Source organism: Equus asinus, chromosome 5 (assembly GCF_041296235.1).
Source record: "Equus asinus isolate D_3611 breed Donkey chromosome 5, EquAss-T2T_v2, whole genome shotgun sequence".
Classification (NCBI taxonomy): Eukaryota; Metazoa; Chordata; class Mammalia; order Perissodactyla; family Equidae; genus Equus; species Equus asinus.
In genome coordinates this window covers 34,027,759-34,054,890 of record NC_091794.1, presented here as the reverse complement: position 1 = coordinate 34,054,890, position 27,132 = coordinate 34,027,759, and the positions used below count along the sequence as shown (strand labels likewise).

The 27,132-nt window shown below is 38.4% G+C and overlaps 1 protein-coding gene across 21 annotated transcripts in view; it reads left to right on the top strand.

Annotated features, from left to right (window-relative positions):
* LPP (LIM domain containing preferred translocation partner in lipoma) overlaps positions 1-27,132 on the top strand; it is a 655,109-nt gene that overhangs the window by 145,038 nt on the left and 482,939 nt on the right. For 3 of the 21 annotated variants that reach the window (XM_070509219.1, XM_070509229.1, XM_070509221.1), the window contains exon 4: positions 19,953-20,081. The exons of 17 other annotated variants lie outside the window; for them this stretch is intronic. The gene's annotated coding sequence lies outside the window, so the exon portion shown is untranslated. Of the gene's footprint in view, positions 1-10,860; positions 10,957-19,952; positions 20,082-27,132 lie in introns of all 21 variants that reach the window. One more of the 21 variants, XM_070509220.1, reaches the window with a different exon arrangement.

The window sequence follows — 27,132 nt, the reverse complement described above, 5'->3', positions numbered from 1 at the left end:
TGGGATTAAAGGAGCTAATGTTTGCCAAGATCCTATTTCAGTGCCCAGGACACGATAGGTCATACGCCTACAGGGCCAGGTAAGTTATATAAAAGAGTGAGCAGGTGACATATTAGTTTTATGCTATTGACACAGACACACTGCCTTTGCACAATTAATATAAAGAGATATTCTTGACTTCTGCAGAGAAATCCTTCCAGGCTTGTTTCTTGAAACACAAAAAACCCTTTCTCTAGCTTCCCCTTTCCCACTTTAGAGTCTTGGGTACAAGAAGTATTTTGTCTTCCTCTTTAGGGAAGATAACAGCGCGAGTATGCTGATGAAATGCTACTGGTTGCTGGCCACAGTCTGAGCATACTTTGGGGACAGAGTTGTAGGGCATGGTTGAGGACGTGGAGAGCTTGAGAGGGCTTTCTCTGAAGAAGGTGGCAGCTGCCTGGCACTAATCAGTTTTGCCACGTGGGAATGCATTGTCAGGTTTTTATATGAAATCTTTAGGCTTTGAAATGTTGGCAACTCACTCAAATATTTTAAAAACACTGTAAGAGATATTTCCTCATGGAAGGAGAAAAATGTAATTTATGATCTGACTCAATAATGTCAACTTTGGCTCAAAACAACAACAAAGTGCTTTCAAAGTCCACACTGTACATGGCAAAGAGAACTCATCTAACAAGGAGATTTGATCTGCAGCCCTCCAGTTTGCATCTTCTGTGCATATATATATTTTTTTTTAGGAAGATTACCCCTGAGCTAACATCTGCTATCAATCCTCCTCTTTTTGCTGAGGAATAGTAGCCCTAAGCTAACATTGTGCCCATCTTCCTCTACTTTATATGTGGGACTCCTGCCATAGCATGGCTTCATAAGCAGTCAGTAGGTCCGCGCCTGGGATCTGAACCGGGAAACCTCAGGCCGCCAAAGTGGAGTGTGTGCATTAAACCACTACGCCACCAGACCAGCCCCTTCTGTGCATATTTTTAACTGATAAAGATAATAGTAAATGATGGACAACACTTACTGAGTCCTTTCCATGTGCTAGGCACTCTGCTCTGGGCTTTACATACATCATTTAATTCTTATAATAACCTGAAGAGGTACGCATTAATATTATTATCTCAATTTACACACAAGGACACTGAGGATCAGAGAGATTAAATATCTTTCCTGAGATCACACAGATGCTATGCAACATTTCAAACCTAGGCCTGTTCACCTTCAAGACCAAGTGTACCAGTGGTTCTCAACCCTGATGATCTGTTAGAATCACTGGAATACTCTTAAAAATACTATTGCCCAAGCCCACCTCCAAACTAATGAAATTAGAATATCTGGGAGTGGGACCAAGGCATGAGTATTTATTTATTTATTTTTTTTCCTTTTCCTCCCCAAAGCCCCCCGGTACATAGTTGTATATTCTTCGTTGTGGGTCCTTCTGGTTGTGGCATGTGGGATGCTGCCTCAGTGTGGTTTGATGAGCAGTGCCATGTCCGAGCCCAGGATTCGAACCAACGAAACACTGGGCCGCCTGCAGTGGAGCGCGCAAACTTAACCACTCGGCCATGGGGCCAGCCCCGGCATGGGTATCTTTTAAAAAGCTGAATCATTGGTTAGAAGAAGTAATATGGGTAACGACGCCAACTTCCCCCTCCACATCAAGCACTCCCTATCTCCTGTACCTTATTTTATTTTTCTTAAAGCATTTATTGCTCTCTGAAAATTATGTGTTTATTTGCCCTTTTGAATTTTCTGCATTGACTTCTGGGATGTAAGCTCCAGGAGTGCAGGAATTTAGTCTTTTTTCATTCTTTGCTGTATCCCCACCATCTACATTAGTGCCTGACACAAAGCAGGTGCTTAGTAAATATTTATTTGAATGAATAATTGGTCTGTCACTGCAGGGAACTCACATTCTAGTGGGGGAGACAGATATACTTGGTCCTGTGAGATAAGCTGATAACAGTGATGGTCAAGCTGACCTCATTGAAACTTGGGATACTGTTGTTTATCTCTTAAATGTTAGGATGAATTGTCTTGATGTGTGCCGAATGGACTGTGGGGCAGTTTTAGTTTTCTACAGTACTAGACTGGATCCATTCTGTGCTCTGGGGTGTGTGTGTGTGTATGTATAAACTGAGTAATATGTGACACATGCATGTTACCTCTGTTTGGGCACAATCTTTTAGTGAGACAGCTAGGGATTACAAACAGGGCATTCTAAGTTTTGTTACTCAAACATCAGGCCATAAAACAAATTCAGTACTGATGGTAGAGGTTTACTCAGCCTAGAGAGAATTCAGATATTCTCCTCTTTCTAGGAAAGCCAACTTCTGTCAGCCACTCTGCTCCCGCCCATACAGCAGTATTTCTCAGCCTTTATTCATCACAGATTCTTATGATGGATAATGTTCTTATAACAGGACACTATGGGCTCTGACCAAGAGAAGGTAGGCTGAGGTTAAGTGGAATAACTGGAGACCTATCTATAACTCTGCCTCTTGTTCTCCCATTTAAGGACGTAAATGGACGTGTGAGTGACAATATCTTAGGGATAACCTTGAAAGAGCGCTTGTTTCTATATAAAAACAATTCATTTGGAACTTTCGGACTTTAACAATAACTAGCAACAAATTGCTTAAGACATATCTGACAACTGGTGGACTCTGGTGATAGTGACAATACTTAACCACTGGTATGGCCCAGGCACTGAACAATCAAAACTGACCCTGATGTAAACAGTTGTGCCATCAAGTACAAGCTGATGGGCAGTCTGGCTGATGGAGTCTTAGTGTGTTGTGATGAAGCAGCTAAGAGCCAGTGATGTACAGACGATCCAGGGAAACTCTAAGTCGCTCTCCTTAGGCAGAGCAGAGAGTGGAAAGAGCCCTTGCTCTAGAATGATAACACCTGGGTTGAGGACCTGTTCTCGCCACTTATTGCTGGGGGCTCCTGAGCAATTCACTTGCCGATCTTGACCCTAAGTTTCTTCTAATTCATATTGAGGGAGAGCAATTTTGGCATCCCCCTATTTCCCAGGCTTGATAGGATGAGTAGGCATCTCCGAAGGAACTTTTCAAGATGAAGCACTGGAACCAAGGTAAGGATGATGATGAAGGGAACAATGACAGTGATGATTTTTCTCCTGTTATAGACTGACCACTCCTGATTTATCTATTCAGATTAAGCCAAACGTGAAGGTTGAGAGGACTTTGGGGGAAAGGAGAGATCAGCAGAGGCAGAACTTGGCTTTCTTCTGTGCTTCTCCAGAATGGTTATGTTTTGCGTAGTCCAAAGATAAAATCTGGGTAATCTGTTTCATAGTTTAGATTATTTAATGCAATAGCTGGGCCTGAATAGGTTCATGCCTCTATGATATTCATGAAAAATGCCATGTCTGAAGTGACCTGGTTGTTTTGAAAATGGGCTGATTTTGACAAAGGGGAAAAATTGGGATTCATTTACTGTAAATTGCAAGTAAGAAACAACAGAAAGTTGAATATTAGAAGAACTTGGCTATCGCAAAAACCACACACTTTCACATCAGTAAAACATGGAGTTCTGATCTGAGTGATATGTGAAACTCCTTGCAGACCACAGAGAGTAAAAAGGAGCACTTTTGTTTCGTTATTAATACCGTTGTCCTTGTTTCTTTAAATGAGAATTGATAGCAACCATAATAGAATCTTTCTCAAAGACCAAACACAGAAAGAAAGAAAAATAAAACAAAATAAACACAAAAACCTCATCACCACCATCACCACTAACAAAACCCAGTGCTCTAAGGATGCATAGCCTCTAACTATCCATTGTTAAGTCATCAGGCTCTAGAGAAAGGGGCCCACATTTCTTTCTATCAGGATATAGTCTTCATTAATTTTCTTTTTACTTTTTTCTTTTTTCACTATTTCTGGAAGACTGACAAAGTTGGCCTCTTATTGCTGCAAAAAGAGCAATTTTGTCTTCTAATGGGCATGAGCTTCGGAAGTGATGAGTTTGCATGTATTGTGACTATCTGTGTTCACCAAGAGAGAGAGGCCAGGGTGCCTGATTGAGGGGTGCTTTAGGTAGATGCTATAGAGTAAAAACGGGGCTCTGTGGAAGTAAACTAAGGTAACCTTTACAAATGAGGAGGGGGCCAGTGGAGTTGAGTGAAAGAGGCCCATTCTTTGCCAACTCATGAAATGTGGTGACAAGTCTGTGGCATGGAGGACAATAGACTTGAGATTTCATCTCTTTGGCTAGCCATTTAACTACAGCTGACCCTTGCTCATTTCTCAGTGAAATGTGGCAGTTGAAATAGATGTTTTCCAGTCATTCTCCTGACTCCTATTTGGAATTGGTGATTAGTTATTCAACTCTTGCTTCATGGCGTCTTGGAGTGTTGTGGCAATGGGAGGGGAAGCTGAGGCCAGAGGAGTTGGGGTGGGTGTTGAATGCACCCATGTGGTTGAGCAGAACTGTATTATTATTATTATTATTATTATTTCAGGAACAGTCCTTATAGTAGTAGGAGCTAACATTTATTGAACATATGTTCCTTGCCAGGCCTTGGGCAAGGTGCCTTATATATGCTATCTTATTTAATTTTCACAGCAACCTGTTGAGATGTAAATTTTAGCTTTCTGTTTCATAGCAATGGAAACTGAGACACTGCAAGAATAAACTTCCAAAAAGTCAAAGCTATTTAAATAGCTACATTAGGCTTCCAAACCTGATATCTTCGTCATTCTCATTCCAATATGCCGTATTAAATTGCAGAGTTGGAAAGTTTCAGGCCTTCTAGCCAGCTTCCTTCCTCTGGATTTGAAGGTCTCACTGATGCATTGTTGTCTAACCTTCCTTTAGAGAAAACTAAAAATTATTTGAATGAAGCAGCACAAAAGTATATCACAAAATTAAAAAGTTACAAAAAGACATAATGAAAAATAAATCTTTCTCCTATCAATGTCTCATCTTTCTACTTTTCCTACCCAGAGGCAAAAACTTGTATCAGTTCCTTATATCCTCTTTTAGAAATAAACTGGGTATACACAAGCATATGTATGTATTTATATTCCTTTATATTCCAGCATATAAAGAGTATTTACACAAAAGGGAGCATACTACACACATTATTTTGCATCTTACTTTTTTCGTATAATCATATATCTAGATGATCATTTCTGTATCAGCATCTTATGTCTGGTATCTTGTAGTTATAACTTGCATTTCGTTTGTTAGTGACTTTGGACATCAATTTAGATAGGCTATATCCATTTGTATTTTCTTTTTGTGACTACCCTCTGCCTCCTTTTCTGTTGGATTCTTGGACTTTTGCTTATTGATTTACTACAGTTAAAAAAAATTAACCCTTAGTCTGTGATAGTAGGAGCAATACCCCATCATTTTGCATTTGTCTTTTTAACTTGCAGATCAAGAAAAAAATTTTTTATGTAGTCAATTCAATCTTTCGGTTTTATGGTTTTTGGGTTTCGTGTAACACTTAGAAATGCCTTCTCCACTTTGTGATGTTTTTTTAAAAAAATCTTCCAATTTTCCTTCTAGTTATTTCGTCTGGGTCTCTGTCTCTCTTTCGCTCTCTCTTTCTCTTTATCTCTGTTTCTGTCTCACATCACTGATCCATTGAAATTATATTTTGGCAAAAGATGTGAGGTAGGAATCCATTTTGATATTTTTCCAGAACCAAGTGTCCAGACACTATTTATTGAATAGTCTACCTTTTCCACACTGATTTGAAAAGATAGCTTTATTGTCTATTAAATTTCTTAATGCTTAATTACTTACATACTTAATGCTTAGGAATTTACGTCATTTTGGGAACCTGCTGTTCCATTCATCTGCAACGTCATGCACCATTATCGTGCTTTCAATTATTGTAGCTGTATAATGTATTCCATTATCTGATGGGGCTACTCCACTCTCATTAGTTCCTCTTTTTCTGAATTTTTCTGTCTTTTAGCACTTGTTTATTTTTCCATGAACTTTGGAATGAACTTGTCCAGCTCTAAAAATAATGTTCTGTTGATATTTTTACGGTGATTACTCTAAATTTATTCATTAATATTATACATTATGCATTGTAAAGACGTTATTTCTTTTTCTTAACACTATGCCTTTCCATTTGTTAAAGTCTTCTCTTACGTCCGCAGGAGCATTTAAATTTTTCTTCCGGTAGACCGTGCGTGCTTCTTAGAGGTTTATTTTCCTAGGTGTTTTCTGCTTGCTCTCGTTAATGGAATTATTTCTTATAGTATACCATCTAACTAGTTGAACGTGTGTGTGTAGCCTCTTGATTTCAGTATATTCATTTTCTACCCAGCCACTTAACTCAATTCTCTCATTATTTGAATAATTTTTAGATGGATTTCTTTGAGTTTCTAGTTAAGTAATCATATCATCTGCCAATAACTATCACTTTTTTCTTTTTAATTTTTATAACTCTCACAGCTTTCTTCTAATTATATTGTCTCCTACCTCCAGAAGAGTAAATATTAAATAGCTGAGTGAGCATCCTCCTCTTTTTCCTGACTTTAGTGGGGATGCTTATAATGTTCCCTGTGAATTGTGATGTTAAGTTTTGGTTGGAGAAATATATTGTCTTAAAAACTATCCATCCCTACTCTGAGAGTGTTTTCTTATTTTTATTTTTTGAAATAGAGGGTGGTTGTTAAATGCTTATCTAATGCCTTTTTAGAAATTATGGAAACAATCGTACATTGTCTCCTTTTCTCTTTTCTAAGAAAATATCTTACATTTTTCTCTTTTGTCCTGTAAGTTTGGTGATATATATAAATACATTATTCAAACAAGAAATCATGCTAGTGTTCTTGGAATAATATCCGCTTGGTCATAGTTTGTGCATTATTTTTTTAGTGTCATTGGGATCTAGACACCAGTAATTTATTAACAAGTTTTGCATCAATTTTCACAATTTTCACAAGTGAGATTATTTGAAAGTTATGTATGTGTGTGTATTAGCATTGTCTGTGTTATGCTTCAATCATTGTAAAAATAATTTGGAAGCCTTTCTTTTTCTTTGTTTCTTTTTGAAATAGTTTGAATAGCATTTATATCATCTATTTCTTAAAAATGTGATAGAATTCCCCTGTGAAACTGCCTTGACTTGGTGCCTTTTTGGTGGGGGGAAGTGTTTATTCTTTAACAATTTTTTCTTTCTTTTATACTAATTGGACTAATTTGCTTTTATATCTCTTCTATGGCTACTTTTGTTAATTGTCTTTTAGGAAAGTCACCTATTTCAAATTGATCTGCATGAAGTTAAATAATTTATTATAATTATATTCATTTAATCTGTGTTTATGGTTATTTCCAGATTATTATTTAAAGTTTTGTGCTTTATTTATCTATCCCTCCTTTTGATTAGTCAAAATTTTATTTATTATTTATTCAAAAAAACAGTTCTTGCATGTATTTTTTAGCTCTACCATTCTTTATTTTCTTATTAAAATCTTCAATAATACATTTTTTTCTTTCCCTAGAATTATTTTGTTTTTCTAGTTGTTTGAGCTTGACTCTCAATTCACATATTTTCATTTCTGCTTTTTTATTAATACAGATAAAGGTATATATTTTCCTGTAAGGATTGCTTTAGCTGTACGCCACACAGTTTGTTAAGTAGTATATTTGATTTAGTTATTTGACTATGTACAGTTTTTTAGAAATGCCAAATCCAGTTATAATGTAAGCCTCATGGAGATAGAAATCTCATCTGTTTATTCATTTCGAGCCTACCATAGTGCTTATCACATAGCAGGTGCTTGAGAAATATTTTTGTATGAATAAATAAAGCCCTATGAAATAATTATGGGGTTTGTGGCAGGTTCCCATCTGTTACTCTGGTTCCTTTCTGCCATCTTTGGACATTCTCTCTAGGTATCTACTAATGTGGAGGCATAAAAAAATATTAGACATGCTTCATATTACGTTTTCAGAGTATGTTATTAATAGATTTATTTTTAAAGTCTACCAATACAATTTCCCTCAAATCAAGTAAACCTGGTTAAAAAGACTTTTGTAAAGATTAGCTCAGAGGAAACACATTTGGTTAGAACCAGAATGTTAGAGCTGACGAGTTATTAGAGATCATGCCCATGATTTTTGTGTGCCTGGACCCTTTGTTCCAGCTAAATCTTGCAGAGAGGTCCAGGTCCAGAGTGTAAAATGATAAAACAGGCCTGCTGTAGCGGGGGGAGGGTGCAGAGCCAAGGGAAGCCCAAACCCTGCTGTGGGCTGTCTTCCCTCCTGACCTCCTCCCATGTCTCATGTGAAAACCAAGAGTGATAGTCCAGAAACTTTCAATGTTCGGATGAGAAGGAAAACAAAAATGCCAAGAAGGCAAATGATTCATTCAAAGTTACTCAGTGAATTAGAGGCTTAACGTGGGAATACAACTCCGGCCTTCTGTCTCTGCATCTAGTGGTATTTCCAGGCTCCCGGGAAGCCTCCTGTACCTTGCTCCAGTGTGCATTTTTTGATGGACCTGATATTTGATCGCCTCCCTCGGCAGGCCCAACAATCTTTGCTAAGGCACAGACTGCATATTTGCTAATCCCTGAGGGGAAAGCTGTGATTCAGGCTCTGAGGTCTAAGAATTGCAGACTTAGTTTCTAGTCTCTTGGTGAAACTGCTAATCTCGGTGCCAATGGTGTTTCTGCTACACGGACACCTGCCCACACAGCATGATTAGAAATTATAATGATGATGACGATGAGTCTTCCAGGACACCCACGTTCTTTGCAAGATATTTCTGCTAATCGTCTCTACCAGAATCAGTTGGAAAACTTTTTTTTTCCTTTGAGTTTTTTTTCCCCCTTTCTAAGTCAACTGAAAATGCTGGTCTAATTCTGGTGTAGGTTAAAGATTTGTCCTCAGCATTACTGGTGTGTCATTTTTTGTGCAGGGGATCCTAGAATCTTGGGAGCATGGGGTAAATGGAAAGCACACAGGGCCAGGTCTGAGGAGTTTGGGTTCAAGTTCCAGCGGTGCCAAAAATTTCCTGTGAGCCCTTGGTAGAGGTTACTTTCCATCTCTGCAACGTTGCTTTCCTTTCTGTTAAATGGACATCCAATTCTGTTGTACTTAATTCACTAGAGAGGTGGGAATCAAATGATTAATGAGTAAGGAAATACTTCATTAATTCTGTACTATAACTTGAGAGGGTTTTTATTGAAGTTATTGTTGCTATCTTAGTCTGTTAAGGCTCTATTTAGTGTAGTACAATCAAAGAGTGTAGGTGTGAGGGCTGGGTAGGCAGATTGTTATATTAATCCAACATTGGGATGGGTCAGGGCAGATAAAGGACCAAATAATGCCTGAAATGTTGTAGTATACGGGCTCTGCCTTGAACTTGGAAAAAATGTTGCCATGACGGATGGCACAGAGGGAAAATAGAGAGGATCTCAGGAACTAGAAGTCTCAATGGAGAAGTAAAAATAAAACTTAGAGGTGAGAGAATAGGAAGCTAAAGTCAGGGTGTGTAATAGTGGAGTAATGGTCTAGAGGTGACAAGAGACAATTAGAAAAACACCAGCAATGGCTTTGGACCTTGTGTATCTGGAGTGTAGGAGGACAGGCAGACACAAATAGAGAGGCTACAGAGAGAAAACAGCATCCTCAGAGAAGAGCCGGCTCCAAGAAAGCCCTCCAAATGCCCTCCAAGGAGGGTAGGAGTGGTTCCAAAGCTCCATGGGGTCAGGAAGAGTCTTATCTTTATTTGTGCTTTGTTCACAGTACTTGCCTTTTTTTAAAATTGTTTTGGGCCTTGCTTTTTAATTTAAGGTCTGAGTATCGGAAGGACTGGTTGGGGAGGGGTTCTGATAGGGAAGAGCTGAGTTGGTTTATTCCATTTCTCTTTTTAATTCACTGTTTCCTCATCCAAAAAGTGTTGGGCTCCATGACTTGGTTTCTATAACTCTCACTACCTTTGTTGAAGGAAAAACAGTTTTCTAAAACTAGGACGAAAACTCAGTGAATATGTTGATATTTTTGTTAATGGTGCTTAGGGTTCGGGAAGGAGTAAAATGTTTCCAAAAGTCCTTTTCCTTTAGCAGAGGAGTTCAGCTTGTACACTGGGCTCAGATAATTTTAGTTTTTATTCTTTATGTATGTATGTATGTATGTATGTATGTATGTATCTATCTCTATCTCTATCTCTCCAAACATCCATCCATCCATCCATCCATCCATCCATCCATCCATCCATCCATCTATCCATCCATCTTTCTGCCCACCTAGCTTACCTGCTTATTTATGGAAGATGGTAGAATTTGATTTCTCTTATTCTTTAGTCTTTGGTTGATTTGGTTAATCAAGTAAACTGAGTTGAAGAAAAACTGACTTCTGAAAGAAAAACTTGAAAAAAAAAGGTATCATGATTCTTTGCAAAGCATTTTTTCCAGGCTAGATTATATAATTTCCCAGACACTTGTGATGGGACTAAGAAGTGTGCACAAACTGAATCTCTGAAAGCCCTGTGAAGGTGTTGGCTAAGCTTTTTTCCTTCTTAGCGTAGAAGGAGACAGACTTTTTTTCAGTAAAACAAAGATGGTATAATCTTTGAAACCTAAGGTGATTCTCTCTATAATGTCAGTCCAAATATAAAATAAAAATTTTCAACAATTAGCAAAAATATGAATTTTTCAATTACCAATTTCTTTTTTGGCAAAGTTGGCCTTTCTCATTCTACTCCTTTATTCATTTATTTATAATTTTTAAAAAATCAGCTAATTTCTAGCTTCCAGTGAGCCTTTTACCTAATCAAATGCATTGGAAATGCTTTTTAATTTATTATGAGAACAACAAAAAGCGAGAAGTCACTTTATGTAATGTCTTTTCTTGTAGTTCGGTGTTGTCAGCTCTTTTCCTGATTGAGTTTTGGTTTGGCTGGAAGCAGACTGAGGGTTTTCATCTCCCAGTACTGTTTAGCTGTTGTTGCTGGTGAGTTACAAAAATAGAAGAAGCTTCTGTAATACTGTTCACCTAACTTCCTCTAATGTTCATATTTTACGTTTATCAAAGCTAAGAAATTATCATTATTCAACATGAGTAATTAAAATATGGATTTTATTTGGGTTTCCCCAGTTTTTCCAATAATGCTTTTCGTCTTTTCCACAATCCGATTCAAGGTACTACTCTGCGTTTCGTCATCATGTCTTCTTAGTCTCCTGTCTGTAACTGTTTCTCAGACTTTCCTCGTTTTTCATGACCTTGACACTTTTTAAGTGTATGAGGCAGATATTTTGTAGAATGTCCCTCAATTTGAATTTATCTGATATTTTCTCATGATTAGACTGGGATTGTGGATATTTGGGAAGACCACCATAGACGTGAAGCCCTTCTCTTGGCTTCCTGTCAGGGAGTACATGATATCAACATCACCTGTTATTGGGATGTTAACATTGCTGCCGATCAGTTTTGTTTTATTGTTTTAACTAAAGACCAGTTGTCTGGGACTATTGACACTGTGATGCCTTTACAAATTAGCAGTGACAGTCACTGACAAGTCTTCAAACTGCTAGCTTCATTCTAATGGAAGGCCAAAACTCCCAAAGCGGGTGGCTTCCAAAGCTCAATTAGAAAATGTGGTTTGGACCTGAGGCCCATGTTGGGGCTTGCTACAGTTTCTCCTCCAGTCCCAACCCTGGGCCTGCTTGAGGGGAAAGTTGAGCGACCATGTTGGTTTTGTGTATTCCTACCCAGTGAACCATACAGGGATTGGGGCCCACCTCAGAAACCAAATCTCCAACAGAAAGGAGAACATTAGGGAAAGCAGGAGGGAGCGAGAGACGGATTCCGCCCATTCTTCCAGATGATTCTGAAGATGATCCTTCCCCTTGATTAATACGGCTTAAAGGATGTCAGCCATTATCATCCCCCCTCCTATCCTGGAGGACCAAGTGATGGAAGGAGAGCTCTTTGTCATTTGACAAGGGAACAGAATGTTCCATATCCATGGGCAAAACCAGAAGGTGTGAAAGGTGAAGAGTTTCTTTCCTCTTTTTTTTGGGTAGCTTCTTGCATTAATGCATTGCAGGTTTCCTGAATTTTTACTTACCCTGTGTTATTTTCAGAGGATGCACAGTGAGGTTGGGAAGCAAAAGCACTGATGGCTAGAGTTGGAAAATGAACCTTGATTCAAGCCAAAACACATATGAGGGTAGATCTCACGTCCTGTATGTGATGATATCAGTATCCTAATGGGTAGAGTGGCTAAGTTGCCATTTTGTTTGTGGTAATCCTTCTCCTATTTGATTTTCCTCATCTTCACATATGGGACGGAGCCATTTTTCCTCTCCAGCATTTGCTGTCACTGTGTCCTGCAGTCTCTTGGTCTTGAGTATAGGATTGAGAGAAGTATTTTAGAATATTGGGTGGGTTGGGTCAGCCTTTGGGTGTCCATGTATCTTGACAACTGTTGTAAAACTTAGCGCCTTTCTCCAACAAACGTTTCACTCTGTTCACTTACTAGAAGTGAATGTTTGGGAGAGATTAGAGATGTGCTGTCCAATATGATAGCCACTAGCCACATGTGGCCATTGAACATTTGAAATAGGGCTAGTGCCACATGTCTAAAGGATAATATTTTGCATATATTTGTAAACCAAATTTCTTTTTACTATTCTTTATAAATGTGTTGACTAGAAAATTTAAAATTGCATATGTGGCTCAACTTATTTTTTTATTGGTCAGTGGTTAGAGCCTGAGAAGAATATGAAGCACAGTAAATTGACCTTGTGTTCTCCTCTGAGTTATAATAATGTTGGCATTAAAGGGAAAAGCTTCAACAGTCATAATTTTCATTAAAAAAAGTCTGATTCAGGAGAGTTGGCTCATTTTAGATTATTGCTTGGACTGGAGAAGAATCTGACATTTGGTATTTTCATAATTGAGAACATAACTTGCTGACTTAAAAAAAATCACAACATTTTGTGCTTGGCCTTAGGTACCAGACTTTGAGCTCTTTGAAAATAGGGATTGTGTCCTTTTCTCTTTCTACCATTTTTCCCCCCAAAACCACACACTAACTAGCACATAGAAGGTGGTTAACTGGCATGTGTTGAGAAACAAAATCACTTTTAAAAAAGAGAAAACCTTGTGCAGCTACCCTATATTTATGGTTGGAAGAGAGAAATATCCACCTTTATAAGTCAACCCTTGTTGTAAAGTCAGCCACCAAAAGTAAAGAACATTGATCCCAGTGTTTATTTACTTCTTGATTTAGTTATTCCCATCAGGTGTCCCTGTCAGCTTTGCTTATGATAAAGAATCTTTTCAAAATGCTTGACCTCACCACCCCTCTGGGTAATGGGAGACAGAAAAGGATGCTGCTTACACATATTAATCCTCACCTTGTTCAGATACCATGTCTAAGGGCCTGAAGACTTTATTGTTCCTATTTTTGCCTTTGTTTGATCCTTTCCAGCATCTATGTATACTATAGAGGAGTAGGAATACTAATGAAAGATGAGTTTAATCTTGGACTATATTAACTTTTCATTTGGTTTTTTAATTTTATTCTACTTCGTAATGAGCCAGAGCTTCTGTGAACACTTGACTTATAGGCCCTCGGTCTTCCATTATGTCCACTCCTCTGATTCTTCCTTCTTCAGTACAGCCCTGGGGCTGGGGAGGAAGGAGGGTTTGTGTGATGTTGTTATTTGGTCAGAGCCCTGTGCTCGGAAATTCAAGAGCCTCAGTGATTCCATAGCAGGCATGGTGCAGACTCTGAGTGATCCCTGAATCCAGATATAGTCAAGAACTTATTGCCTTGGTCAGAGGCAAGCCTTAGAGAATCTACAATGGCTCTGTTGTTCACTATTCCTAGAAAAGGCCCCTTGGAAGAGACCTTTTGGTTATGTATAGCCTTATTTCTAAGAAATATTTGAAGCTTTGATTCTTCTGCAGAACAGAATGGAAGATTGTGGATTCTCTTGGGAGTGTGTATAGGGCGGCTATAATGAGTGGAGAAAGTATTGGCTTTGGAGTCAGAAGACCTATGTTTACTTCTTGGCTCTACCATTTTCTAGTTGTTGAACTCTAGACAAATAACGTATCATCTCTGAGCGTTAATTTCTCTATCTGTCCAAATTGGACAATATCTACTTCACAAGGTTGTCATATGTTAATGTATGTGGAGTACCTGTTAGGGTCCAATACTTAGGCTTTGTAAACACTAAATGAATTGGTTTTCTCACACATCTTATGATTTTGCTGGTGATAGACCAATCGTCATCTTGTGTCTTCATTTTGGAGGTGGGGAGGATGGCATTGGTGTGATTGTGTGGTAAAATCCACTTTAATTCTAGCTGTGAGAAAAAGAGCAGGGAAAATGTGGTAAACAATTGCTTCTAAAAAGCTCGGACTAAAAGCACTTGATGGATTTGTGCTGGCTTCCCGGTAGACTCATCTCTCTACTGCCCGCATAGCACAATTAATAGTTATTACTCAAGAAGGAACAAATAAAAAAAAAGAGAGCAGGCATAAAAACATCCTTTCATCTTCCTGAAGACGGTCCCCTTTGTCAGGTCTGTGGAGCCATACCTGTGAATCATCCTGGGAAAGCACAGTGTGGGTGACTAGAAGGAAGATCTTGTGGTTCATTTCTTACCCACTTCCTGGGCTGGGGAAATGTCTAAGCTCATCTTTCTTATCTACTGATGCCTTGTCAATATCCACTACCGTTCACCATGCATCTTCACAAAGGAGGGCCTCTTTCTCACATCCTCACTCCAAATGCATCACTGTGTAGAGAGCTGGTTACTCTCTGGGCAGAAAAAGTTGTAAAGCAAAAGCACAATAAAGTTGAGAGGCTGAGCATAGGGCTGTGGAAAAGCATTGCAGTAGGAGTATAGAGACGTGAGTCTGAGCATGAGCACAGAAACGCTCAGTCCATGTTTATTTTGTGAGGGTACGAAGTGAGTCATAGTCCTGCTACAGGCTGGCCACTTAACCTTGGGTATTTCACTTCTATGCTACTAGGGTCCACGGATTAAGTTTTGCCACTTGCCCTCTTGAAGCTTAGTCAGAGTAGAGGAAAACCCTGACTTTGAGGATGAATGTCCCAATTAGGCATCTAATTTTTCTATAGATTCAACTTCTTGGGCAGAATGGAGGTGAAGGTCATGGATTTTAGGGTCTATTCCTGTGTTTGAATCCAGCTGTAGCAGGAGTGATTCTGGACAAGCTATATATGTCTCCCAGGTTGAGTTTTGTCATCTGTGAAATAGGAACAGGGTTGTTGTCAGAACTGCAGATAGTACATGTTATAATGTGCCTGGCACAGAATAAACTGTCAATATACAAATAATAAATAATAATAAACAAATATACCAATCTCAAATGATTGTTATTGTTATTATTATTACCTGTAACCACAATCATTTTCCCTGGCCCTATCTTATAGGGATAGACTGTGGCTATAGGAAATGTTAGTTGTGAAAGTGCTTTGCATTAATAGATAAAAACTATCTATATATTGAACAATGCCATTAAAGAAAGCTCGGAATCAATTTCACCATCTTCTTCTTTATTTTTACTCATGGATTATTTGTCCTCAAGTCTTAGATAGTTTCTTTCTTGCTACATCTCTTGGATTTTTCCCCTTGTCTCTATGTCACCTATTATTACCCTCTGCCAGGCTCTCATGGCCTCCTGCTCTACAGGTGTTCCTGTCTCCAGACTCTCCTCGAGCCCTAGTTCTCAAAGTGTGGTTCATGGAGCAGCAGCATCACCATCAAGCCTCACAGCTTGCTGGAAATTCAGCATCTCAAGCCCCACCCAGAGCTACTGAATCATGGGGCATATTCCTCACTGTTTGTAGAGCCTACATCCAACTCATTTTGCTACCACTCTTGCTCAGAGTACCTGCGTGGCTAGTGCGTGTTTGCTCTGTCTCCAGAATATTTCCTGATTCTGATTGCTTTCACTCTCTCTTTTGCAAGTTGAGAGGGTAAGCATGGAGCCATGGAAAAGCACTGGAGTAGGAGAATAGTGACTCAATCCAAGTCATCATCCATTACCTTGGCTTGGCAATGGAGTCTCTGAAACAGTCTCTGTGCTTTTATGCTTTCCCTTTGTCGCTCTTCATACCGCACAGAGAGATCTTCTAGAATTGTTAATTGGATCGTATCAACTCCACAACCGCCCCCTCCTGCCCCCCGCCTCCCCTTAAACCATACAGTGGTTTCCAAGTATCTAGAAACATTCGAAAAACCTTTCTGTGGCCTGCAAGGCCCTGAGAGGTGGGCTCTGTCTTCTCCTTTACCTCCCACTCTCAACCACTTCACTCAGTAAGCTACAGACACACTGGCCTTCCTTTTGCCCGTGTATAAGCCAAGTTTGTTCCCACCCTACCTTTCTCTGATTCTGTATGTGGCTGGCTTGGAGCCATCATTCAAGGCTCAGTACCAATGTCATCTCCTCAGAGAGATCTTCGTTTATCTCTAGCTAAAGTAGCACACCTTTCCCCTCCCCACGGCTTTCTCCCATTATCTTGTTTTATATTCTACATAGCCAGTAGTCATTGTTCTCTGAAAATAGGGTTGTATGTCTTTGTCTTCTTTATGTTCATTGCAAACTGTTTTGGTGAAAGATATCTTAGTTATAATAATAATGATGAAGATTTGCTGAGTGCTTACTGTATGCTAGGCAGTAAGCTCTGATGGGTCAGTTCATTTGGATGATTTCATTCTTTTTAATGGATTATTTATTTGTATTTTTTTCTTTCTCTTGTCTTAGAATGTCAGTTCCCTAAAAGTGGGACCAAATCTGGTGGTTGCCACTCTATTCCCAGCCTGTAGAAGGTTGCCTGACCTAGGAGAAGTGCTCAGAAAATGGTTGGTTAGGGAATAAATGAGTCCCAGAAGGTTGTCATTTGAGAACAAGTCCACGTGGAAGAAAAGAAGAGAGAGTCTGTCTCACCCTCTATTCCAGATATGTTCCAGGAGGAAATTAACCTTAGGTTCATCTTTATCTTTAGCTAAGACAGGGAGCAAGAACCTCCAGGAGAGAGGTTCTTGAGTAGTACCTTAACGAGAACAAGTTTTTTCTAAAGCCTTATTAAGTTTGGCATTTGGCGTGGCTGGAAATACAAGGCCTTCCGACTTTTACATTGTTTGTGCGCACGTTCTCGATGTGCGCATGTGAACCTTTGATTATTATGGACTCAAGTCGGCAGTAACCATGGTGAGTAGACCTATCACACAGCATTTTTCTGAGTCAGTTTAAAATGCTGACAATTAAATATACCGTACTCTTTTAAGCGATCCATCAGTCTCCCTTGTTGTCATGGTGACCGGAGTATATTTAGAATTGTGACAAGTACACTGAGTTCAATTGCACTTTTGCCAAAACATAGTTTTGCAGCTAAAGTTGAATTTCCTGATTGAAGATCCAAGTGCTGTTAGGGGGGCATGATCATTTCTATACATTATTCTGGAAGCATAGCTTACATCATTCTATTAAATCAGCAGTTAAAGTCTTATCAGGCTAGTAAGATATTGATATTTGAAGTGGTTGTACTTAGAGTTGATGAAATAAAGTGAAATAAAGGTGGCACCATGTTTTCTCCTTTAAAAATGAACCTGGCCCCACCAATATAACTAGTTTAATGATTATCTCCTTTATATAAAGAAATTATAAAGAAATTATAGATAAGTGTGCATGTGTCCGTTCCTCCAGATATTTTTAATTTGAAGAAATTTATCAAGGACCTACTCTCTCCTACTTGTAATCTATTCTTAGCAATATGAGGGCATCCTTTTTTCTTTTGGTCTGACCTCAGATTGACAAGCATCTTTACTTTTACCCAACCTCATTCCTTCTGGGTTTCTAATGAAGTGGAGTAAAGAGATAAAATGAATATGACTTTTTGCCTGAAGAAAGGAAAAGTCAAAGTCTTCTCTCTTGTCTAACTGGGAACTTGGTTTGACTCCTCACTCCCCTGTTGTCTTTGTCCTGTCAACACAGTGATGAGAGTGATGTTGAATATGAACTGCTTGCTCGTTTGACCTCGGAAAGTTTAGGAATTTATGCAGTGGCTGGGTCGCTATTACAACCCTGATTTCATTCATTCCTGACCAAAAACAGATTCTCTGCTCTTGAGGTGAGAAACAAGGACTCCTGGAAACTTTTGCTTCTCTGCTTTCATGGAACTGAATGCTTCAGCAACTGGGGTGGATTCTGAGCCCCTGATAGTCTATGGTTAAACTCTTTATATCTTTCATGTACGTTACAAACAGTCTGTTCTGGTAAGAGACATTCTAGTTATAATAACAATGGGTAAGATTTACTGAGTTGTTACTATATGCTAGGCACTGTGTATAGTAAGCTCTTTAATGGATCATTTCATTGGAGGTACACGTGAAATAGGTCCTATTGTCATTCTTATTTTACATTTAAGAGACAAGTTTAGAGAGATTTTGTATCTTGACCAGGAGTATACCTCGAGTAATAGTGGAGTCTGGATTCTGATCCAGGTGTCCTGAGTGCCCCATAGAAGGCACACAATGAATATTTGTTACTGATGAATGGCTACTCCATGATGAAGTCATACAGATGTTTCAGTGTTTCCAGATGCTCACTGAAGTGGCAGCTACATAAAAGTGAACAGATAGCTGGATCTGAAAGTCGAGCTGAGCCACTCTGTATCTTCCCTCATGATTGAGAACCAAAGGAGATGAGTACTGAGCAGGCAGGGAGCATGCAGAAATGCCATCTAGGCCAGGGATGTGGTGTCAGGACCCCCTTACACTCTTCCACGTGAGTTTTTGTTTATGTGAGTTGTAGCTCATAACATTCATCATATTAGAAATTAAAACAGAAATAAAAAAGATATTTTAAAGAAAAATATCTGTGTGAAAATAAGTACATGTTCCTAAACAAAGAAACTAGTGAGGAAAGTGGCAACTGAATTTTTACTTCTGCATTTAATTTGTCGTGATATGTGTTTTGACTAAAGTTTATGAAGAAAATATAGATAAGATTTATAGGAAGGATGGGAAAAGGAAGTAAAAAGGAGGCAATTGTGACTTTTCTTCTTTGATAGTACACCAAAACTTGACAAGTAGTAGTTCCCTAAAGTTTAGTTACAAAATGTAATCTGAAATCATATCAATAAACTTTTGTATACTCTGTTATATTAAAATCTATTGGTCTAATTTTCACTTTGAGTTGATAATCATCTATGATTGTGTAACATCACACATTGGGCATTTGGAAAATATTGGTTCACCAAGTTATGTGTATCTTCCAAATGTTGACATGTTTCATTCTATAACATAAAAAGACCACATTCATTAATATCATCACTGCTTTGATCAAAAAAGTATTTTAAATATTAGGAAGATGTCAAGTGTACAATAGTAGATGCAAGATTTTCAGAATTCGAATATTCACTTTAAAACTTGTGTTTTATCCTTAGCAATGATTATGGTTAGTTGTTTTCCTTGGAATGATAGGTTCTCTTGGTTTATTTTTGAGAAAATGTCTGGCATGACCCAGTCTGAATGGCCACAGCTTGTCAATCATTCTTTCCAATAAAAACAGTGTCCCATGCAAAGAGCTGCTAGTTCAGCTCTCAATTCAAACAATCAACAAGTGTATTTCCTGGGACAATCATTGTAGCCTGGGATTCAGCAGAAGTGCTTCATGCATACTTCCTATTTCGTCACATGGAATATTTAAAAGGTCTTTAGTCAAGGATGAGCTTTAATAAAATTAATAATTTTTAATTAATAACTTTTAATGCATTAAGGACAGGCTTAAGTGAAACTAGTCCCCCTTCCTCCCTTTACTGTGGGTGCCTAGTTTGGTACCACTGCCTTGATTTGTGTTGAAACTTCAGCCATTTTTACCCACCATTGCTTTTGCACCTTTGGTGCAAATGTCAACACAGTGAAAAAGCTTCATCACATCTTAGTATTATGAACTTGCAGACCCCTGAATAGGTCTGGAGGACCTGCTACCTGTTTGTGGACTGCATATTGAGAGCCGCTGAACTAATCCAGTCCTTTGACCTTATGGGCGAGGAGAGCTGGAAGAGACCTCTCAAGACAACAGCACTAGTAAGTGGTGGAGCTAGGACAAGGACCCAACTGTTAGTGCATTGCTCTTTTTTTTTCTTTTGATTTCCCGTTTTGGTTTCAGGAGTTTTAAGGTAGATGTTTCTGGACTTCTTTCATAAACATAGTGATGCCAAATATATGTACAGTTATTGAAGGAATTTGGGAAGATTTCTATATCTTTTGCGTATTAAGCTATTTGCATATTTTCACCACTGCTCGCTCTTCTGCTTTTCAATAGTAACCGCTGCTGCCCCTTTAAACAGAAGTTTGTCTTTGCCAAGACTGAGAGAGAACTTGAAGGAGTAGTTGACTACTTGTTCATTTTCTGGTTTAGAATTCCAGCTTTGTGGGGAAAAAAGAATCAGTGAATCTGAGTTGAAGGAACCACGTCTTTCTTCACCTAGATTAGTTAAGTCACAGGAGGGGAAATTGTACACACAACTATTATCTTTATATCACTGCAAACTTTCTCACTGGGCACCTGCTCTCCCACCTGCCTATTCTTTAGTAAACCTTCTCTCTCTCTCTCTCTCTTTTCTTTCCTGCAGGAAGGAGGTTGTCCAATAAAAATTACTCTTAACTTAGCTTTTGCTTATGCTAATATTTTATGTGATCTATTTTCTTCAATAAAAACTGGCCAGGCTGTGAAATTGTAATGAAGAATGCTGAGAAAGGCTACAGAACCAGACCCAGATATTATGTTTTCTCTTGAATACCTCCTTCCTGTTTTAGAGTAGCTTTTTTTGGGGGGGGGGGGTGGGTCTTGAGAGAGGTTGCCGTGTATGGAAATGAGTAAATTTGGCAAATCCTGAAAGTAGGCTTTCAGACTCTCAAATGAATTGTTATCTCATTTTCAAATAAATTGGATGTTCTTTTGCAAGATCTCACTTTTTCCTATTTCTCATCCAACATTTGACTGCTTTCCCTCACCTGTGAGCTTTTTGAATTAAACTCTGTTTTCTAACATTCTTCTGATTCTTTCTCCATGTCTCTCTCGGTTACCCAAAAGTGAGATCTGATTTGACCTTTGGTCACCCCTGTGAATTAGCTCTTCCCTAAATCTAGGCCTTTGGTGACTTCCTTTCTTTCCACAAAACTGATGTTTCCTGCCTTTAGTTACTTGCAAACCATTTAGTCTTTCTTCTTTCTTCCTTAGACTTCTAGTTATGGTTTTTCACAGCCATTTATTAGGCTCACAGATTGCCTGACAGCAGTTCTGTTTTAACTCTTTAAAATGTGTTTTCTGCCTCCTTGTCTAAACTTCCTGAGCATGGAGACTGTCTTGTGCTTGGCATATTGTCGGCGCTCCATGGATGTATTGAATGAATGTTATTTTTATTCAGGGGTCACTTCTTCAAAAGGCACTCTTCAAAACTGTATTTAGAGATCTGAGCTGTTGTTTCTCTCTCGATATTGGGCAGCTAAATCTCTGAAACACAGAACTGCATTGGCCCATCTTTTAATGCAGACTCTCTCCCACTGTCAGGATGTGACACATGCTTTCCCTGACAGATGGCCATTTAGCCTCTACTTGAACACTTCCAGTTCTTTGTGAGGCAATTTGTTCTACTGCTGGACAGCTTCATGTTTAAAGTTCTCCTTTGCATTGCTCATCCATGACAGTCCTCAGATACTCAAAGGTAGCTTCAATTCCCCCATCCACCCTCTCTCCTCCTTCAGTCTTTTTCTTGCTACTTACCTCCCAGGACTTAAAAAGGTGTGGATGCTCATATTCTTTATGCTTTCTCTCTTTACACATCACTTTCTAGATTGCCATCATGCATCCAACTCTAAAGTCCTCTTTCAAGCCCACTTCTTTTGTCTGTTAGATACTAGGAATAGTATGAGTTTGTGGGTCTAAAAGCTGGGATATAAATTCTAATACCACAATTTACTAGCTGTGTGAACTTGATCAGATTACTTAATCTTTCTAAACCTTGGTTTACTTAGTTACAAAATGGATATAATAATGACTTCTAAGAATATTTTTGAGAATTAAAGTATGTAAAATGCTTAGCTCAGTTACAGAAAAATACTGTGTTTAATAAATACTACTTTTAGCTTGAGTAACTCTTTTGTCTTGATCTATCCAATGATTTCTTTCTTTTTCTGTTTAAAACACATGATTTAGTTTTTAGAATTCATTATTTCAAGAATTTCTCCCTCCCTCTCCTTTTTCTTCTCCATTCCTTGTTTTTTTGACTTTATTTATACTTACATTCCTAAAAAAAATTCTATTATCTTTAGATTTGTTTTCCCTTTTATTTTGTAATTTTCTATCTAGAACTTAACATGATTTTCTTGACAAATACTGTTTTTCTCTACATGAATTTTCTCAACTCCTGCCTACATTTTTACTCATGTGTTCAGCCTTTATTATTCTTCCTGTGAAAAACATTTCTTCACCCCTTTAGTGGATTATTGATGACTGGGTCATTGCAGATTACTTATCTCCTCACTGAACCCCTCAGTTACTCAGTAGCTTTTAAAATCATTTAGTTGAATATTTTACTTTTTAAATTAAGTGTTCAATTAATTTCAATTCAGCCAACATTTACTAAGCCCATATGCCTTACATTGAGCTAGGTGCTACAGGAATTACATAGGATGCTTTTTTCATTTGTTCATGCATTCCTTCAATAAATATTTCTTGAGCTACCAACCAAGGACCAGAATCTTGACTTGGGGTTCAGATTCAAGAAACTGAATTAGGCAAGATTTTTCTCTTCAAGGCACACAATCGAAAAAAGTGATACGACGATGTGGTAATTTTAATGATCCAGATATGGAACCCGGCATTATGGTGGTCTTCAGAAAGGCTGTTTCACCAAACTTTCTATGTCAGGAAAAACTTCACATCAGGAGAGACACTTAAGGGTTAACTAGGGGCTCAGAGTCCACTGGAAAGATAAGACCCTACTAGAGTTTTGTTATGTCTAGTTATAAAGCCATTTTTGTGAAAATCAACCTCTAAATTCTATGTTACCCTTGACTTCCCCACCCCCCCAATTTGCATGCATGCAGGCTTTTTCATTCTTCTGTTCAATTTAAGGGCCTTAGAACCAACTTAGTAACTGAAAGATAGGTGTGATGATATCATTATAGGCTCACTTTTGGGACCTAATTACTGCATGAATACATATTTCCATATTCCAAAGTAGGAATGATTACATAAATGAAAAAAATAATCTCATGATGGTAGGACACGTTACGAAGTATTTCTCTATCCATCATTTCATTCACTTCTTATAGAACAGCTTAGTGCTTGTGAATTTCCTGACTGTCTTAAGCACTGTTACTGATAGATATTAGCACAAGAATTAGCACTGAATAATTATGTATGGAGGATTTGCAAAGAATTTTTTCTCTCTTTATTCCAAAGCAATCATGCTGCATTTTCTGATTTTATTTAGATCACAAGACCAGGTCTGCTCATAATCAGTTGTCTAGGGAAGAATCGCTTTACCACTCTTTGCCTCCAGTTTGTCAGTTGTCAAATGGGAATATTGCTACTGTTATTAACAATAACACCAATTTCACCTCACTGGATTGAGGTGAAGAGTAAAATGATTAACTGTGTGAAAGCATAATGTATGTAACTGGTCACAATTATAAATACAAAATGCACCTTTTGAGTGGCCAGATTGTCAGCTACTTTAGTCAAGGTGAGTTCAGCTTAATTAATTAATTTTTACCTGATTCTCCAAACTTCTGAGGTAGCTTCATATTTTACTCTTCTGTTTACCCAAAATGACTGTTCGCAAATGCTATATGTTCAGTAAGCACTTGTTAGTTGCATTTTTTTGAATTCCTGATCTTTTAAAAGTCCAGTGCTAGAAATTTTCAAGCTACTTATATTTCTACTTAGGATTCCTAAAACCTCTCATTTCATTTCAAGATTATAAGTTCCATTGATAGAAACCTTATAAATATCACATGAAGAAGTTGAGCGTTACCTTTAGGCCAAAGCAATTTACTTTTTAAAAATCTGATTAATTTCAACACAATCAGCCAGGATGTCAGAAGATCTCAGTGCCTCTGATAAATGCTGACAGGTGAGGAAATTAAAATCAGGGAGGGAAGCAATTAAATACTGGCAAATATTACTTTAATGAGACAACCAAGTCATTCATAAGCCATGGAATATGTTGTATTCTTGATAGGTATCTTAGCATGGCAGGTGAGAGAGTGCATTTAAAAATGTTCTTCCTACGGGATTTGATGATGGTGGTGGAGGACATTCCATGTTTGTCATCTAATGCCTTTGCCCTAATCTAACATTTCAACTGCTTTTGGGAACAGACTTGCTAATAATCATGTTTAAGATAATGACATTGTTTAATTTAAACAAATCTTAGGAAAGGTAATCCTCTCACCACTACTTCCACCACCACACAAAACTTACCAAAGGGCACAAAGTGTAGACAAAATAATTCCTAGCCTTTTCACAGTGGTTTAGGGACAACCATCCTCAAGACCTGTGAAAAGAGAAACACAAAAGTGTATATTTCATAGAACTTCTAATTCAAAAGATTTGGGAATTGTAGTGCTAACAGCAGAACCCAGGTCCTCAGTGCTCATGTGGATGTTCTTTTCAAGATAACACCCCCTGTTCAGAAAGAACATCTGGGATCACAGGGCTAAAGAGTTACCCATTTATGGCCTTAGTGGGAGTTATATTGCCCATTTGTACTGTTGCACTTGTAAAGTATCAAGTATTAAGAGACATCTTTACATTGGTCCTAGCATTTCTGATGCCAGTGAGTTGGAATTTTTGTTCATCATGTTAGAATCATCATCTAGATGATTGCATAAAAATTGTCCTCAGGATGCTGGCCCGGTGGCATGGCAGTTAAGTTCACATGTTCCACTTTGGCAGCCCAGGGTTCTCTGGTTCAGATCCTGAGTGTGGATCTACACACCACCTGTCAAGCCACGCTGTGGCAGGCATTCCACATATAAAGTAGAGGAAGATGGGCATGCATATTAGCCCAGGGCCAGTCTTCCTCAGCAAAAAGAGGAGTACTGGCGGCAGATGTTAGCTCAGGGCTAATCTTCCTCAAAAGAAAAAAAAATTGTCCTAGGGTACAGCCGTTGATTCAAAAGATACCATGGTTTGTGAAAAACCTGTCAAAACAGGTCTCTCTGCTCTCTTCATTTCTCATGTCCTTCCAGTTTTCTTTGCTTTTTTTCCTTACTCCCTATCATTTTTCTTCCCCCCTCCTCTTTTTTCTTAACTTTATTTATTCCCTCCTGTTTTTCCCAAAATTCGGTAGAAATTATCAATTATTCTGTCCTAATCCCAAGTAGGTTTGGTGAGTCTTGCTTTTGCATAGATTCTAATTAATAGGTTGAGGTTTTATAAGTTAGAGGTTGATTATGTAGGTTTCTTTATTTTTGGTTGAAATTGCTTCTGGAGATGAGAACATTTTTCTTGGGAGAGGATGGGTGGTTTGACAAAGGATGCAGACCAGCCAGGTTCTGGGTCAGCAGTCATAATACACAGAGGCAGCCAAGGATACCTGGCATCCTTACCAAGATGCTAGAGTGGGATTTGTCAGTTGTCCCAGATGTCTTAATAGGTCCAGTGGAGAACTCCATTCCATTAGGAAATACGAATTACTGAGGACACATGGCACTCAAACCATGTGAAGAGGGCTTGTGAACTTCCTAGCTAGAACGCTTCATCTTTTCTCCTGCATAACGTGAGACTTATTGATGGCATCCTTACCAAGATGCTAGAGTGGGATTTGTCAGTTGTCCCAGATGTCTTAATAGGTCCAGTGGAGAACTCCATTCCATTAGGAAATACGAATTACTGAGGACACATGGCACTCAAACCATGTGAAGAGGGCTTGTGAACTTCCTAGCTAGAAGGCTTCAGCTTTTCTCCTGCATAACGTGAGACTTATTGATGAAGGCCCCTTCACAAAAATTCAGCGGTGCCGACTTCTGTTGTTTCTGTGGCTTGTGTTTCGATAGCTTGCCCAAGGATGTTGCATCTCTGAAACTTCACTGGGGAGAGCTGAGAAAGTGTTGATGGTAAACCTGCATCGAGCACTCCTTCTGCCTCAGTGTAGTAATGTGTCACCTGGTTAGACCACAGATGTGAAGTCTTCTCTTTCTCTTTTCACTTGCTAGTGAAGCGGGACTTGATATTAAATGTGCTTTGGTACCTTGACAATTGACTTTATATGATTTATGCTCATTTTCCCTTACCCTCCACATAGAGTGCTCCCAAATGGGAGGCTGCATATGAGTACGAGGGTCCTTACTGATTTTGGTATCCAGATAAAAGGTTGAATTTTTATCTGCTCCATATTAACTGTGTGATCTTGGAAGTTTGGTTTCATTATTGGTAAAATTGGGGTAATAAGGTTTCATTGGGGTTATAATGAGTATAATTTAAAATATGATGGTCATGAAATAGTTTTCAAACTATAACATATAATGTTAAGAGATGATTCATGATTTGATTTTGATGGCATGTGACAAGAATTTCTTGTAGGGTATCCTATGAACTGCACTCTTTTCTTAATCGGATTTGAGTCCTATGTGAAAATGGTGTATTATAATAAAACTTTCAGGAGTTCTTAGACTTCTTCATCAATCTAGCCATTGTATTGAAACTAATTCCCTTGTTCTTGCAGTTCCTTTGGAAGCTCCATCTCTCGGATCCTAAGGCACCATATGGGCACAAACTTTCAAGTAGCATGTGACACACCTGCAGTTCTTTCACCCAAAGCAGTATCTCTTGCTTTTGGGGGTTGAGGGGACACTTGATTTTTAAATTTTGCGGCTTTGTCTTTTGGAACAAAAGTTCTTTGTGTTGTTTGTTTAGGTGAGGCCATATGAGATTGACATACATAAATGTTGTGGTATTTTAAAACGAAGGGCATGAATCCAAGAGATGGCAATAAAAAGAAAAGCCATACTTGATGCTTATAACATCATTCTTTGATCATATAAACGTGGCTTAGAAAGAAATGGTATTGTTTTGTATACCACTGCTGTCCATATCTGTGGATATGAAATAATGGAGAACAATCTT